Raw genomic sequence first — 18,575 nt, forward strand, 5'->3', positions numbered from 1 at the left:
CCCCCCCCGGCCCTCCCCATTATCTGTCCTAAGTGTATGGATGGGGAAACCAGACTCCTTTTCTACTAGGGCTTAAAATTGCTGAAATACAGAAAAAGCATTTGATTTTTGCTAAAGAAAATATACCCACATTTTGCAACTGAAATCATCCACAAAGAGTAAGAAGCACCTGTTCCCAGTAATAGGAGTATTCATAGGACCACATACATCAGTGTGGACCAGTTGGAGTACTTTAGATGCCTGCCATGATTCACCATCCTTAAATGGTGTCCTATGTTGCTTCCTTGCTTGGCAAGCTCCGCAAATGTGATGGTTCTGGGTTTGGATATCAGGTAGGTCATGGATCTAATTATCCCAAGCAAGTTGTGCTAGATATTGAATGTTTAGGTGACCGTATTGCTGATGCCAAAGGTTGCTGAGAACGGATGATTTGGCGATGAAGGGCTCAAGGGAATCGCCTAAATCGACAAGCATATAAATACCATTATTCTCAAGACCGATAGCAAGTGTAGTGCGAGAAGCACGATCAATAATTGAACACTTATTTCCACTAAAAACGACATCCAACTGAGGGGAGTGCTTCATAGTCTGACTAACAAACAGAAGATTATGTTTCATGCCAGGAACATAACATACATCGAGGAACCTGAGTCTTCTTCCTCCGGACTGAATCTGAACATTGCCCTTGCCGACAATATTGTATTCTTTGCCGCCTCCAAAGATTACTGAGTCAGAATAGGGAGTGAATTCAACAAACTAATCACGCCTGTGAGTGAAATGTTGGGAGGCACTGGAATCTATGTACTAGGCAGAAGATTTCACATGATCTGCAAGTATGCTGGCCATAAAGGCATGGTAGATAGATTCTTTCTACTTTGAGTGTTGGGCAACATTGTTTTGCTTTTTAATTGAGTCTAACTTTTGATGCTGCTGATATAGATGCTCATAATATGTGAATGGCAAAAACTTTGAGGTGAGAAAATGAAAGACCTAGAAAAATTGGAGAAGTACCCAGAAGAGAGCTCGAAAATCTCAGAAATAATGCTGTTGGAATTTGGATCTGCTAGATTGAAAATTGAGGCACCCAGAAAAATATGACGACAATGCATTTGAGATCTCGAAAAACCCACCAAGAATTTGAAAACAAAAAAAATTTCTGACCCCAAAAATTAGGGTTTCAAGCCAAAAAACTAGTCGGCGGACATGGAGGTCAAAACAACAGAAAAATGGTGTTTGCAAGTCTGAAAATGCTCGATTTTGATTAGAACAGGGGCATTTTTGTCTGAGACAGCATAGACAAGGAGTTTTTAGCAAAAAAAACTCTGATTTCAACCTTAAAAATGTTGTGTTTTGCAAACCGTGACTTCAAAAAAAAAAACGCAAGTTGTAGAGAACGTGATTTGAGAAAATGTGTAAGTTGCAAATAGGAGGCATGATTGTTGTAGTTGCAAAGGTGGAATCCCTTAGTAACAAACCCTACACGAGTCGGGAAATGGCTGTTTGCAAATCGTGAGTAACAAACCCTACACGATTCAATTAAGGAACTCGTGATTTGCAGACTAATGTTGTGCTTTACAGACCCAAGTTGCAGATATTTCTCATCCCAAACCCTAGCCTGAACTAGGTATAATGAAGCAAAACAATTTAGGGAAAAAATAATTTTGAAAAGAAGGTTCAGATAATTTCAATAAGAAATTATTATTTTCAAAAAAAATCCAACCTTGCTCTGATACAATGTTACAAACGTAAATGGCAGAATACTTGACTTGTTAATCAGAGATCAAATGATCTATATATACAAAGAGGAGAGTCGAATAGAATAGAAACATTCTATTCTAGACTAACCTAAATATTAGAAACATTCTAATATTTACAAAGATACAATAAGATACAATAGTGAGCATTAAAAAGAACTATAAAGATTATTCTAATATTATGGTGCTTAATTGAAATTAGGCGGGTATTTAATATTTGTAGGTATGGCTATGGAAACCTTAATTAGGACTTATGTGAATTAATCTTGGCCATTCATTGGAATTGAGGCCCCTATATAAAGGCTTGCTAACATGATTTGTAGAAGGGAATTATGTTGGAGAATTGTTGCCAAAAGGACTACCAAAATTGTTCTTTTTCATTGTTAGTCTTTATGGTGAATATATATGATCGTTTGAGTATTGCATGGTTCTTTGCATCTCACTTAGATTAGTATTTTATTTTAATATTAAGTAGAAGTAGAAATAAATGAATGGTGGATATTGTTGAATTATTGATCCCCATCCTTATGAAGTTAAACACCGTGATTTTTGCAGGCACTTTGGCTAGCCTTATTTTCTACACTACAATAACATCCCAACTCTCATTGATCTCAAGTCAAATTGTCCAAAACACGTCTTCTCCCATTCGCTTGCCCACTAATTTTCCATTTGCATCCACGAGGGCATTTATAACATTATCCATGAACATGTAGCTAAAGCCCACCTCCAGTGAAATTCTCACCCACGTCTACGGTTGGGAAGACTGACACTAGGAAATCGTAACGCGAAGCTTTGTTTACAATGGTAGAGTAGAGTTTATTTATCTTACTCGTAACATCATCTCTTCATTTTATTGCAATCAGACCTCCTTTTAAACAAGATCACCAATATTTAAAGCCTTTTTTAATGTTTTGTGATATCCAAAAGGTAACAGACTATATGTTCGACATAGAAACTATATTACTTCTAAGATAATTTTCAGCTCCTTGTTTTAACTGCTCTTCTATTTTTTTTCTCTTCTTACATTTGCAACTGGCTCTAATACCATGTTGAGTAACATGGATCAGTTTCTGCAAATGTAGTTACATTTGCTTAAACCGATCAATGTTACTCAACATGATTAAATCTCTTAATAGAGTAGTTCTTGATAGGACTATTAGATATGTTGAATAATGCGTTAGTCACTCCTAATCGGGTGAGTCACTTAGAAGGTGACATATGTAACTCTTAGTTGAGCAAACTTTTCTATTGCAGTGAAGAGTTGTGGGTACCATCCCCACCACAAATTTTCCCTCTAACCAAGGGTTTTTATGAGACCAAAATCATTGTTTTATGTGTGGGTGAATTGTTTATAGTTTACTGTTATATACTGTTACAGCATATTGGTAAACTAGGAAATGGTTACTATCGGTTAATGTGAATTGTAGTAATAAGTTTATCATTAAAAGTTTGAAATGGTAGACAGTTTGCGAGTACTAATCCCCTCTCCAACCCTAGTACACACCTTTCCAATACAAACTGCTTAGGATGATATCTTGCTTTCCCTTTGCCTGGACATTTTCTTTCTTCTAAACTCAGGTTTCCTTTTTACTTCACCCAAACTTTTAGGACAGTTTTCTTTTTCTTTTTTAACCAGGCCTTTCCTTTTGAATTTGATTCCCTTTTTTTTGCCTCTTGGAAAACCATGTCTCCGAGCTGATAATAAGAAGGTAACTAGTCTCTCATCAAAACTTGTCAAGTAGAGAGTTCTAAGTCCATCAAACAACTTCTTTGCTTTCCCAAAATATGGTAAATCGGATGGCTGCTTGCTGGTTATGAGAATAACTCTTTGCATTGGAAGCCGTTGTAATGTTCGCTGCAAATTGTTTTTGATCAGTATGAGGAGAAAATTCTTTATTCAAAATCCAAGTTCCTAACAATTCCATGAGAGTTTGAGATTTTATTTCCAATAAGTGAAATTGGGGCTCCCCTTAATCAGTCACATGTTGGAGAACAATCATGCTTGTATATATCATTGTTTTCCATCCTTTATGTAATGTCCTCATTTTTGCCAGTATCAAAGTTTGAGAGATTAGCTTATTATTGTGATCCTCGTCGGCTAATTATTATGGATAGAGGATCTTACAAGGTAGTGGCTTGGCTTGGGAGGGTCTTATCTTCTCCACAATTTAGTAAGTTATAGGTTGGTCTTTGTTTGGCTCATATTAGACTTCATTTGTGCTTACTTTTGTGTACTTACTATTTGTGGTAAGTGGGGTGTCGATTGAGATGAACCTTTTTTATTTTTGGAAAGTGCATTTGGTCATATGGAGAAAATAATAGGTGTGACTCCTATTTCAAATGGCATATTTAAATGATGAATATTTTGGGAGTTATAATATTTTTAGTGGCCAAATTATTATTAGATCATTAAATGACTTATTATAAAGTTATAATTTAACTTTATAATATCACTTAAGTTGAGGGCTGTGTCATCATTGGAAGGGGCCATTTATTTCATTAATATTATGCCTAAGCCAAGTATTAAATGTTGCCAAAAGAGTTAAGCTGGAAAGTTTCAAGAGTTGAGTTCTTTTGGGAAACTTTCCCAATTTTAGAACTTGAGTTCTTTTGGAAACTTTTGTCAATGAAGGCATTATAACTATGAGCTCATTTCATTGGGAAAAACACGCTTGAATATTTATTTTCTTTTGTTGCATTTGTGGCTTTCTGAGGTTCTGAAGTTTGTGCCCTTGCTGAAGTATAAGGGTCTGTTATGAGGATTTGTTATCCACTGCTGAAGTATAGTGGAAGATTGTTTGAAATTGGTATTGCAAATTGCTGTTGAAGTATAACAATTTGATTTGTTTTCTCAACTGCATTAACTGTGCAAGAGAAGCTGATGTTTGTGAGTGAATTGGTTTGATTAAAAGGGTTTTGAGATAGAAATAATAAGTTGCAGACTTGCATTTTCCTTTGGAGTTTGATGTTTTCTTTATTGGGGTAGTGTCTATTACATGCTAATTGCGATCTGTCTTAAGTTGGAGGGGGCATACTGTTGTACATTATTCCTAATACAAATCTGCTGAAATTTGATATCTACGGCAATCACCTACAGGTTCTTCATTTAATTGCAAATTTCATGAGAGTTGTAGTTATGTGTTTCAGTCATTAGATTGTATGTCAAGTGTTTGTAAAAATGTCTATTGGCTATAGATGCACATTTCACAGGCTGAAATCACATGTATGTATTTGAATGGTCAGAAAAAAATTGCATTTGTACTTCAACTTATTTGTTTGGACATCTAATAACCATTTGCATGCGTCTAAACTAAATTTGAACCATTACAAGCAAGCATAAGTAATCTGAAGATAAAAGACAGTGAGAAAGAGATTTTATGCAAACTGTTTGACGAAATGTCAAACCATTAATCTTGTGAAGAAAAATTGATGTTTAATCAAGTTATTAACTAGTCTGTTCATTTCAAGCTCTTTATAAATAACATTTAATAGACCCTCAATCTGCCACGGGCATTCAAATGTTATCAGTTCTCACAGTCACATATGCCTTTATCTAGCTTAATTTGCTAGGCTAAATCATTGGTCTTCTCATTGCCTTTCGTCTTTTTGACATTGGCTAGATTCTCTGAGGGAGCTTTCATATCACCACTTAGTAGACCTGAAAATTTTAGAGAATAAAAAGCTCTGATAACTTGCTGAAATATCTATAAGAATGTTGCTGCAGGTCTTTTCAGTAATATCTGGAATTCCACAAATCTGAAAAATGCTTTAAGCATCAGGTAAAAGTGATCAGATTTTAAAACAAGTTAAGAGTAACAGATCAGCTGACGAGACATTGTATATAAGAAAATGACAGACTCAACTATGCTGATTGGTAGATGTCATCAAAATTGTCTTCTTGGAAATGCAAATTAGAATGTAAAAATTGAAGCTAAATTTTGAAGAATGATTCTAATAGATATGAAATCCGTACAAACCTGAAGAATTTAAATTTTCAGAATCAGACATGTGGATGCCACTATGATGATTTTTATAATTCTGATGTTTCCAGTCTCAAAATCCTCAGCAGGGGAATTCAAATATTTTAGAACACCTTCATTACTAAAGCAAGTAGGAAAGAGGGAAAACCTTAAACAATTCTCAACTCAAGCTATCAAAGAAAGCTATCTCTTACTGAAGGCCAATTTCTGTGTGTGAACTTACGACATCATTAAACTTAAAGCAATATTTCAGACATAATTTGATATCTAACAGCCCTATTGGGATACCCCAACCTTTATTAGACATATGAAGTTTGATAGATTTGCAAACTATTATATCTTCTAATCAACTCTTAATTGACTCTGAAGTGGGAACTTTTGATGCAAACTGTCGCTCCGAATCAGTTCTTGCGAAATAGAAAGTAGTCCCTAAAGTAGGGCTGGCAAAATGAACAGCCAAACTAGTTTTGGACGTCTTGTCCCAAATTAGAAATTTTTCATAAAGTAAAAAGTTTCGAAAAAGAGAAAATTTGAACTTTTTTGAAAACTAATTGTAAGAAATGAAGTTAAAGCTTATTAAGACCACTTAACTATTATTTTTATAGATCTCTGATAGATATAACTATTATAGTAGATATGAATAGTAGTAAAATTTTTACTTGAATAACTACAGAACAGAATTGTTCTTTAATGGTGAATGTTCTTGAATTGCTGAGATGTAGAATATCTTCCACTTGAATACTGCTGATAACTCGTATTGTAGAAGGAATGTACTGATTGTCCTTAAATGAAGGTTGCAGAGGAATGCTTGAGAATTAATTCTGTAATTATAATGCAGATCGCTGGGACTTATAATGCCATATATTGATTGTTATCCTCAGCGATCTGCATATATACTTATATGTTGTGGAGAGCCATGATCCCCGTGGAGTCATGACTCTATGTGGCCTTTGGCCACGAGGGGTCATGCCTCTACGGAGGCATAACTAACACTTGTTTGTTAGAGTAAACACAAATATTAACAATGCCTTAGTATAAGCAATCAACAACATAATACACGACCACAGGTAGTATATACTTAAAAAATTTCACCGATATAATACTGTCTGCCGATAATATCATCAACCAAATGTTTAAGACAATCATCTAAACAATAACATATATATATATACATACATATATATATATATATATATATATATATATATATATATCTGTATGTATGATAAAGTCAACATCGAACCTTATGGATATTTTGATTCTGATTGGGTGGGCAGTCCTACTGAATGTAAGAGTATTTCTAGATGTTGCTTCAGTCTAGGATCTAGAATGTTTTATTGGTTCAGCAGAAAGCAATCTTCAGTTGCATTAAGTTCTACCGAAGCAAAATACATTGCATCTTCCTTGGGTGCTAGAGAAGTGGTATGACTACAGAAGTTGTTAGTAGATTTGTTCAAAAGACCTTTGAAGCCCACTGTGATTTATTGTGATAATCACAGTTGCATCAAGCTTTCAGCTAATCCAATTTTTCACAATTGTTCGAAACATATTGAAATTCCTTACCACTACATTAGAGATATGGTGGATTGAGGAATCATTCAACTGGAGTACATCCGTACTAATGAGCAAACAGTAGATAACTTTACTAAGCCTCTTGCTAAAGTGAAGTTGAAATACTTCAGAGAAAAACTTGGTATGATTAAATTGTAATATTGAATATTGAATTTAAGTTTTCAATTCATGTGAGTTTATGCTTCTATTGTTGTTTAGTCACATCAGATATGTAATGAATGGTGACGATCTTTCATGCGCACGCACACACACATATATTCAGAAGGTAATCATTTGTAAGGCGACGATCTTGCAAATGATAGGCTTGTTATCATGGACATCACTAGATATTGTTTCGGACAATTAGAGATCATAGATAACGAATCCATTATGTTATCATGGACATCTCTAGATATTGTTTCGGACAATTAGAGATCATAGATAACAAATCCATTGTGATTACTCTAGATATTGTTTTGAACAATTAGAAATCATGATATATGTTATGATAGTGTTCATAGCATGGTGATTTTAATTATTTGACTAGTCACTGTTTTAGAGTGTTAAGATTAGATAAAGTGTTCAAATATTCTCTCTAAAATTTAAAGGTGTATTACTTCTCCCTTGCTAAGAGGGAGTGTTGATGTATAGCATCAATAGAAGTAATGATGTTCATCAGAAATATGCAAATCTGTATCAGTAGGAACGATTGTGGAAAAATGGATTAGCTGAAAGCTTGATGCAACTTTGGTTATCACAATGAATCACAATGGGCTTCAAAGGTTTTTTGAAAAAATCTACTAACAACTTTCATAGCCATACCGCTTCTCTAGCACCCTAGCAAGATGCAATGTATTCTGCTATGGTAGAACTTAATGCAACTGAAGATTGCTTTCTGCTGAACCAAGAAACCATTCTAGATCCTAAACTGAAGCAACATCCAGAAGTACTCTTACATTTAGTAGGACTGCCAACCCAATCGGAATCAGAATATCCATGAAGTTTGATGTTGACTTTATCATATTTGATTCCCATGCCAATAGTACCCTTTAGATATCTCAAAATGTATTTAGCTGCATGTAGTTGTATCTTATTTGGTGCACACATAAACTGACTCAAGATGTTAGTAGCATAACATATGTCAGGACAAGTATTCACCAAATACATTAAAGATCCAATGATCTGTTTGTAGAAAGTAGAATCTGTAGGTTCTGATTTGATCATATCATCTTTCAATTTGTGTAGATTGACTTGCATAGGAGTAGAAACTGGTTTACATTCAATCATTCCAAATTTTGTTAAAATGTCAACTGTATAGTTTCCTTGATTCAGAAAAATGTAGTTATCCTATTGTTAGGCTTCCAATTCAAGAAAGTAGTGAAGAAGACCTAAATCTTTTTTTTCAAACTCTCCCGTGAGTTCTTGTTTGCATTTCTTTATGAAATGTTCTTCACCTGTTATTAACAAATCATCAACATATAACATAAGAATAATCATATCATCACCTTCTATTTTGAAGTATAAGTTAGGATCAACTTCATTTTTAGAATATCCTAACTTCATTAGATAGTTGTCTATCCTTTCATACCATGCTCTCGGAGTTTGTTTGAGACCATATAGAGCTTTCTTTAATTTACAAATGTGTGTTTTGTTGTCATGAGTGTTGAATCCTTCTGGTTGCTCGATATTGACTTCTTCTCCAATTTTTCCATTTAGGAAAGCTGTTTTGACATCCATTTAATGAACCTTCCATCGTTTGGATGCTATGATAGCCAAGATGGTTCTAACTGAAGTATATCTAACAACTTGTGCAAATGTTTCTTCATAATTGATGCCTTCTTTCTTTGAGAAACCCCATGCTACAAATCTGGCTTTGTACTTTTCAATGCTGTTATCAGATGCATACTTAATTTTAAACAACCATTTAGAAGAAACAACTGATTTTTTTTTAGGTCTCGGTACAACATCCCATACATCATTTTTTAGTATGGAGTTATATTCTTCAATCATTGCTTCTTTCCAAGACTGATTTGAAAGTGCTTCTTTAACATTTGAAGGTTCTGTTTTTATAAGTTCAGTTAATAATGCAACATAACATGATTGATTTCTTGTTCTTTTACTTTCTTGAATCACTTCATTAGGTTCAACCTGATTTTCTTCTATCATTTTCCTACCGCAAAGTGGCCTCTTTTTATTGTTGACATTTTTAGAATCTTCATGATTAGATGTAGTGGTAGAGGATGGTTCAATATCATTCTCCTTGTCAATTTTTGCTTGGCGATTTTCATCTACTTCAGGTGTAGATTCAGTAATAGATTAATCACCGTTTCTAGAAATTAAAGGCAATATCTTCCTCAAATTTCACATCTCTACTAATCTCAATTGTTCTTTGACATGGAATAAAGACCCTGTAGCCTTTGGTTGTTTCACTGTATCCAATGAGTATTCCCTTCTTTCTGAATGGTTCTAGTTTTGTTCTTTTCTCTTTAGGAATGTGGATATAAACAGGACATTCAAATATGCTTAGATGACTTAGATCTAGTTTAATGCCCGTAAATACTTTTTCAAGAGTGGTGTTCTCTAATATTGAGTGTGAAGATTTGTTTTGAATGTAGACTGTAGCATTAGGTTCTTCAGCCCGGAAGGAAGTATGAAGGTTTTGATTGTGCATCATTGCTCTGGCTGATTCAACGATTGATCTATTTTTATGTTTTGCAACTCCATTCTGTTGAGGATTATATGGTACAAAAAATTCCCTCTTAATTCCAACAACATTGCAAAAGTTTTTAAAAATCTCGGAAATGTATTCACCTCCATTGTCTGACCTTAGTATTTTTATTTTCTGTCCTGACTGATTTTCAGCTAGGACTTTGAATTCTTTGAATTTTGATAATTCTTCAGCTAATTCTTTCTATTTCAGTAAGTAGATCCAAGTTCTTCTAGAGTAATCATCAATAAAAATTACATAAAAGAGGCACGCATTAAGAGAAGGTACAGACATAAGACCGAAAAGATCAGTGTGAATCAGTTAAAGAATGGATTTTGATTTGTGAACACTTTTAGGAAATGATTGCTTAGTGTTTGTAATGACCCTTACCAAATAGGCCACTAAAACCCCCTAATACTGAACTGTGTAATCATGTCAAACACTTGGCATGGACATTGCTGAAGGTAAAATGCTGAATATGGAAAATTGTTGTGCAACAAATCCACTCAACTACTGATGTAAAATGAGGCCAAAATGTGCTCTCATTCAATGATGATAAAGATGCTCTTACAATAGTTATGCAATTTTCAGCTTGTAACAAATAACTTGGCACACTTCAAACCTCTATTCAAGATATGTAAATAGATGCCAAAAAGCAAGAATAATTTCTATAAAAAGATATATGATGCTGAGTACAAATAGAGGAAATACAAACAACTGGAAAACTATAAACCCTTATGGCTGAATATCACATATGAATTTCTCTATCAAATAAAAAAAATAAAAAATGAAGGAACTTGGATTGCAATTAATTGCACATGTGCTCGCTGAAGTCAGTGATGAAACTTGAACTCATTTGAAGTGCCAAAATGATGTCTTCCTTGCTGCTAGTACAGGCCGTACAGTATGGTATTGTGCGATTTTGATCAATTTTTGCCATTCACCCAAAGGTGCCGAAATCACCATGGAATGAAACGCAAATACCAAGGGAATGGAGCAATCTCACTTGCATAAATATTCAGCTAGTATAGAAGGCCTTTCAAACTGAAAATGTGCTTCCTGGATGCCCTTCGAAAATGCTCAGAACTGTATCAGATTTGCAAGTAAATAGTGTCCAACTTATTGACAAACCCTCCAATGTAAATTAGTGCAATCTTCTCCACAAAATATCAACTAAATAACAAGTCCTCAGTCAATGTTTGAGTACACAAATTAAGCCCAGCTTGAAGTGATTGAATATCACTTCCCAAGTGCAACCCTTTATTCAGAAAGTACAATAATACATCAGCTATTGTACTCAAATATTTTTCTCAATGTAGCACAAATAGAAGACTGAAGTATCTTCCTCCCAGTTGCAATAATTCAAGTAATATTTCACACTCTCAAAATCGCTATCAATAGGAAGTTTTCGTTTCCTATGACAAAGAAGTAATCTGCAGAAACCCTAGGCTCCACAAGATGAAACAAAAACAACAACATCAAATCTGCCCGACTGAGAATGAAGCCCAGGATGCCTATTTATTCTTTTTTCTCCACCTTCTCCAGAAACTTCTAGAACATTGTTTTATTTATTAAGTGACTTTATGATATATTATTTTATTTAAGTCACTTTATTAAGTTAATTAAATATAAAGTTACCTTTTAATATTTATTTATTTGATAACTTTATAAATAATTAACTTAATACCACTTTTTGATTTAATTAAAATAATCAATTAGTCATCCTCATAAAACAATCATTATTTGGACAACTTAATTAATTAGATTAATTAAATCAAACTACCTCTAAAACGGGGACATTATAGTCCGCCCCTCTTGAAATTGCTTGTCCTCAAGCAATTCACCACCCGGATCCCACAAGAAGAACTGTGTAATGTCCCTGTCATCACCAAACAATGCCTGTAAAAAAATCATCAGCATCAACAGTACAAAAATCAGCAACTAAGAAATTGCACTCAACACCCAAACAACTGACATCATTGACAAAATCATTTGAAGATCAACTGTAGATGCTGATAGAAGAAACCACTCTATGGAACTCAAGCCAACTGAAACATCGACTCTGTCAAAACTCAAGTCCCTCTCTAACTAACTCTCGCACCCAACTGCACTGTGGATATGACAACAGCCATAGGTACCTGAGTCACTGCCACCAAGTCCAATCTCTGATAAACTGTCCTAGGTGTGTCGATATTGCAGGTTGTGTAACTTGCAACTGCCAATTCCATCTGCAAAAGATGGTGCCAATCCATCTCATAATGGATGGTAAGAAAGTGGAGCCGATCTACTCTTGCGTAAAATCAAATCTTCTATCTCTGGGTCAAAAGAAAAATGATGAGCATACTCTACCGTATAATGCTGGTAGGAACCCCCAAACTCTACTACTGGCTCACCATCGCTAAACTGGGAATCAACAGATGGCTCAATCTCTGACTCTGAGTGGCTGTAGGCTGGATAGGACCTTGTGTAATCTACTCAACAAACCCCACCTCAAAATCCTTGTGAGGTAGCATAGTAGAAAGGATCACTATAATCTCCCCAACCAATCTGCGAATAGCACTAGTACCTCAAACGAGAACACCTTCTGACACTTTATGTGAGTCCAGACGAACACCTGCACTATCCAGCAAATACTCCATGAATGGTTCAGTGTAGTAAAAATTATACGAGGAAGCATCAACATACTCCCCTGCACACCACAACTGATCCCTCTGTAAAGGTGGCACGACCAACTATACCACACTGTCATCTGTGTGAGAAGAATCAATCTGGAGACTCGACTCTACTAGTGTCCCAAACTCATCAGGACCAAGTACTCCCAAATCCTGAACATGTGTGTCAGCCCCAACAACATGTTCCTTAGTAAGAACTACAGGAGCGTACTCACCACCAACCACCTCAATATACAAATGAACTAGGTCTGGGGCTGGTGTAGACCGCAAATGCTCCAACTCCATGGTCACCTTCTCTAACTGAAACTGCGACTCTTGTAGATCTCGTGTCCTCCAAAGCTTTAGTAGTTGGAGTGAGCTCCTAGGTAAGCTCACTCACCTCCTCCTCACGATCCAAGAGTGCCTCATAGGCTGTACTCCCCCACTCAACCAGGTGATCATAGTCGGCTACCAACTGTAAGTAATCCTGTCTCAAGACCCTGACAGCTTCATGCAAGGCATGAACCTCTGCCAAAGAAAGGTAACCACTACTCGACTCATCTGTTATAGAAGCACCCCAACTAGTAACAACCAACAACTGACGAGCAGTATCGAAATGCTCAAGAGTAGTAGTGATATCTCTCTCACCAACTCTCAATTGGCCGGTCACATGGTGACTCTGCACTACGGGCCTTCTATGAATTGTCTCGAATACGCTGTCCACACTATGAGAGAAAGCTGAATCAAATGAAGTCCCCTCAAGATCACCAATGCTCAGTGTACTTACATCTGAGTACACCTCCACACTTTGAATGCAAGCATCAGACTCATCCTCATCTAACTCTGAAGAAGCTGCTGCTAAAACTATCTCATCATCACAATCTCTAGCTCCCTCGTCCTCTGCAACTAACTGAGAGTCCAGATCCTGACAAATATCATTAGGGGTCACTGATAAAGTAACTCCCTCAACTAACAAAGTAGCCCTAGCTGAAACAAACTCTTGCCACTCAGACTCTACCTCATCCTCATCTATGGGTTCCGGCAACACTAAATCAAGGAACCCATCTCCACCAATTGTCAACGCTAAATCTATGCCCAAAGTCAGAAATAAAAATCCAAATACACTACAACACTCATCATCCTCACTTACAGCAATGGATGAATCTGGAATGCTAGTGTATATATCCTTTAACTGCATCTCCTCTACTGACTCTGACCACATACACAGGTCGACGTCGACTTGTGGATAAGCTATACTGTAGCATGGAGTGTCATCAAAAAAAACATCTATAACACTCCCATCCTGAGTGTTGTCACTAGAAATCTCCATGCTTACATCCTCAGCACAGGAATATAACACTGTCTCCTATACCAAACGCATACTGCGACTGCTATCATAAATATCAAAACTATCAGAGCTCAAACTCTCCTTGCAATCATCACTCAATATCATATAGGGGGCATTGTCACCAATACAACTCACAGCTTCCTCAAAAGTGTCTTCAGATGTGTCCATACTAACAACTCTCACATCACCTACAAGAATCTCAACTACAGACACGGATCGCTGTACACATGACTCATTTTCAACCTGTACACCAAAAATGCTGGAGCCCAAACTAAAATCAAGTGTCCCCTCTATAATACTCTGATCACCAAGTACATCACTGGGAGACTCCATAGAAGCCTCTGGCCTATCTGAGGAAGCCACTGCCTCCTGAACTAGAGCCATGCTACTGAAGCTGACATACACATCCCCAATGACAATTCCCTCCGAAGCAGAATCTGAATGATCAGAGATGACTATAGCATCAACTGCCTCTGTAGAACCCACAGTAACTGCTTTGGGATCCTCAACCCGGTGATGCTCGACACTACCGTCCTCCAGTGGCACAGAAACATCCACTATGTTTGGTGCAACAAAACTATCATTAGCTCTACAGATGGTAATAGTAGGTGCTGAACTAGATAATGGTACATCACCATCCCAATTAGCAGACGGAGAAAACTCAAGTCTTCTCCCTTGCGAACCCGACGTCAGCCTACTAAAAGCAGAAGTAAAATATCTCACTGCCCTGTCAACTGTAACTGGATCCGACAATCTCTTTGCAAGTCGCTGCTGATGCAATCTTAATTTCTCGACACTTTCCACCAAAGCATCTAACTCTATTCTCTTCCCTCTACTACTGTGTCGACTTCCCAAACTCGACCTCCTATATCTATCCATGGATGGGAAATAGAAATACTGATCACTTTGATAATAATCCCACACAAATAATGAAATCAATTCCTATAGGATGGCAAGATCAGAGCTTTGATACCATTGTAATGACCCTTACCAAATAGGCCACTAAAACCCCCTAATACTGAACTGTGTAATTATGTCAAACACTTGGCATGCACATTGCTGAAGGTAAAATGCTGAATATGGAAAATTGTTGTGCAACAAGTCCACTCAACTAATGACGTAAAATGAGGCCAAAATGTGTTTTGATTCAATGATGATAAAGATGCTCTTACAATAGTTATGCAATTTTCAGCTTGTAACAAATAACTTGGCACACTTAGAACCTCTATTCAAGATATGTAAATAGATGCCAAAAAGAAAGAATAATCCTTTCTATAGAAAGATATATTACGCTGAGTACAAATGGAGGAAATACAAATAACTGAAAAACTATAAGCCACTATGGCTAAATATCACATATGAATTTCTCTATCGAATAAAAAAAGAAAAAAGAACCTGGATTGCAATTAATTGCACATGTGCTCGCTGAAGTCAGTGATGAAACTTGAACTCATTTGAAGTGCCAAAATGATGTCTGTTCCCTGTTGCTATTACAGGCCGTACAATATGGTACTGTGCGATTTTTATTAATTTTTTCCCTTCACCCAAAGGTGCCGAAATCACCATGGAATGAAATGCCAACACCAAGGGAATGGAGCAATCTCACTTGCATAAATTTTCAGCTAGTATAGAAGGCCTTTTGAACTGAAAATGTGCTTCCTGGATGCCCTTCAAAAATGCTCAGAACTGTATCAGATTTGCAAGTAAATAATGTCGAGCTTATTGACAAACCCTCCAATGTAAATTAGTGCAATCTCCTCCACAAAATATCAACCAAATAACAAGTCCTCAGTCAATGTTTGACTACACAAATTAAGCCCAACTTGAAGTGACTGAATATCACTTCCCAAGTGCAACCCTTTATTCAGAAAGTACAATAATACATCAGCTATTGTACTCAAATATTTTTCTCAATGTAACACAAATAAAAGATTGAAGTATCTTCCTTCCAACTGTAATAATTCAAGTGATATTTCACACCCTCAAAATCACTATCAATAGGAAGTTTTCATTTCCTATGAGAAAGAAGTAATCTACAGAAACCTTAGGCTCCACAAGATGAAACAATAACAACAACAACATCAAATCTGCCCGCCTAAGAATGAAGCCCAGGGTGCCTATTTATTCTTTTTTCTCCACTTTCTCCAGAAACTTCTAGAACATTATTTTATTTATTAAGTGACTTTATGATATATTATTTTATTTAAGTCACTTTATTAAATTAATTAAATATAAAGTTATCTTTTAATATTGATTTATTTGATAACTTTATAAATAATTAACTTAATACCACTTTTTAATTTAATTAAAATAATCAATTAGTCATCTTCATAAAATAATCATTATTTTGGACAAGTTAATTAATTAGATTAATTAAATCAAACTACCTCTAAAACGGGGACATTACAGTGTTTTTGTCTAAAGCACATTTTTTGCAAATACTTAAGTGATCAGTTTTGAGATTAGGTAAACCTTTTACAATTTTTCCTATGGATGATAATGCATGATAGTAAAGGTGACCTAGCCTCCTATGCCAATTTTCGGTCGAATTTGATATTTCATGACTAAGAGCTAGGTTTTGATTATTACAAAGTTTATATAGACTTCCATCTCTAAATCCGATGGAAATGACTTTTTTGAGATTAGAGTTCTTTGGCCAAGATAGAACTTTGTCCTCTTGGAAAGTGATTCTGAATCCATGATCAACAAGATGAGAAATAGAGACTAGGTTTCTTTTTATTCCAGGTACATATAAAACATTTTTGAGTTGAAGAGTAATTCCTGAATTTAGGTAAATGGAACATGAACCAATGCCTTTGATAGGATGAGTAGAGTTATCTCCAATGGTAACTTCTTCTGAGGAGTGTTCTGAGAAAGTCTCAAATTTGTCTTTAAAATCGGTGATGTGCTGAGATGCTCCATTGTCTATGATTCAAGTGTTGTTTGAGTTTAATTCACTTGAAAGGGCTAAGTAAAAAATATAGTTTTCTTTTTCTTCTTTCTCTACTTCCTCTCCTTTGATTTCTGCTAAGGCTACTTGAGTTCTCTTCTTTTCAGGGCAAAAGTTATGAGAGTGACCAATTTTATCACATTTAAAACATCTAACTTTGGACCAATCACTTTTCTTATATGATTTGTCAGTTTCCCTTCTATTATGTTTGAGTTTTCTTTTCTTGTTTGAATTTACATGAACTGCTTGAATGTCTCCCGCTTGATTTATACATAGTCCTCTTGAGATTAATCTTGATTCTTCTTGTGTGCATTCATTTTTTAATAAATCAAATTTAGGAAGTTTGGGTCGAGAGATTAAACCTCGAATAAATGTTTCCCAAGATGGAGGACAACCTCTTAATGCTATCATGTTGAGTTCTTTGTCATCAACTTGATTTTCCATTGTTGCAAGTTGATCTTTTAATTCAGAAATCCTTAGAAAGTAAGATGTAATATATTCCCCATTTTTCATCTTTATATCTAGTAGATCTTGTTTTAGAGTTAACAATCTACTAGTGTTGTTGATTTCAAATGTATCTCTTAGAACATCTCAAATGCAGTCTGGAGACTGGATATTGATGGAAGAATATGATGTTTTATAGAATCTTTTATAATTTTCATAGCTTTCTTATTGTGTCTTTTCCATGTTACTTTCTTTGGATCATTTTTAGGCATGGATATATTTGTTTCGATATACTCCTCTAATTCCATTTCTCTTAATATTATCATGACCCGAATTTTTCATGATGAAAAATTTGATGCACCTTCAAGCCTATCTTTTAGCCTTACATGACTCACCATTTTGATTCAACAATATAATTTAACTTTTGTAAATTTGTGACTTTAGATTTTAATTTCGAGTAATAGATTTTCTTATTAGAATGGCTCTGATACCATGTTAGTTTTATAGATCTCTGATAGATAAAACTATTACAATAGATATGAACAGTAGTAAAATTCTTACTTGAATAACTGCAGAACAGAATTGTTCTTTAATGGTGAATGATCTTGAATTGCTGAGATGTAAAATGTCTTCCACTTGAATACTACTGATAACTCGTACTGCAGAAGGAATTTACTGATTGTCCTTCAATGATCACAGAGGAATGCTTGAGAATTAATTCTGTAATTATAATGTAGATCGCTGGGACTTATATGCCATGTATTGATTGTTATCCTCAGTGATCTGCATATATACTTATATGTTGTGGAGAGCCATGACCCCCGTAGAGTCATGACTCTACATGGCCTTTGGCCACGAAGGGTCATGCCTCTACAGAGGCATAACTAACACCTGTTTGTTAGAGTAAACACAAATATTAACAATGCCTTAGTATAAGCAATCAATGACATAATACACGACCACAGATAGTATATATTTAAAGATGTCCACCGATTATATCATCAACCGAATGTTTAAGACAATCATCTAAACAATAACATATATATATATATATATATATATATATATATATATATATATATATATATATATATATATATATATATATATAGAAGTAACATTAATGACTATTATCAGATAAACCTGATACAGATTTGCATATGTCTGATGAATATCAATACTTCTATTGA

The 18,575-nt window shown here is 35.2% G+C and overlaps 1 protein-coding gene across 1 annotated transcript in view; it reads left to right on the forward strand.

The window, feature by feature from the left end:
- The window catches only part of LOC149554931 (etoposide-induced protein), a 140,779-nt gene that overhangs the window by 63,253 nt on the left and 58,951 nt on the right, over positions 1–18,575 (forward strand). The window lies entirely within an intron of this gene.

The sequence above is a fragment of the Cupressus sempervirens genome, chromosome 5, assembly GCF_028749045.1.
Source record: "Cupressus sempervirens isolate cs-2001-9-10 chromosome 5, ASM2874904v1, whole genome shotgun sequence".
NCBI lineage: Eukaryota > Viridiplantae > Streptophyta > Pinopsida > Cupressales > Cupressaceae > Cupressus > Cupressus sempervirens.